The sequence below is a fragment of the Dipodomys ordii genome, unplaced genomic scaffold, assembly GCF_000151885.1.
Source record: "Dipodomys ordii isolate 6190 unplaced genomic scaffold, Dord_2.0 Scaffold75, whole genome shotgun sequence".
NCBI lineage: Eukaryota > Metazoa > Chordata > Mammalia > Rodentia > Heteromyidae > Dipodomys > Dipodomys ordii.
This window is the reverse complement of record NW_012267291.1, coordinates 2376960-2377426: the sequence shown is the minus strand read 5'-3', so window position 1 is coordinate 2377426 and position 467 is coordinate 2376960.

The following is a 467-nucleotide window of genomic DNA, read 5'->3' as shown; positions in this document are numbered from 1 at the left end:
GGACCCCCCCCTCGGGAGGCCGGGGAGCCCCGAGTGCCCTCCGCCCAGCCCAGCGCCCTCTGCGGGCGCCTCGCGTGTTTGTGGAGAGGGATTTATTACCTCTGCCCGGGCCTGGCGTGGCGCGAAGCCGGCGGGACTGGGCGGGGCGGGAGGATGTCTGCGCGGCCTCCCGCGCCCCTGCGTGGGGAATTTTGATCCAGGATGGTATCTCGGAGCCCCGGGCCGTGGGCTCGGGCGGTGCTCAGTGCTGAGGCCTGCAGGGTGTCCGGGGGAGGGGGGGCACCTTCTCTCGTCCCCGCTTCTGGTCCGGGCTCTTGGGCCTGGACGGCAAGCCACGGACCCAGGTCCTTCTCGGAGCCGGGGCTGACCCTAGGCGGGGGGACGAGGCCGGGCACGCGGCTCCTCCACCTGCCGCCCCGGCGCCCCTTGGGTCAGAGTCGAAGGCCGGCCCCGGCCAGCCCTCCCTC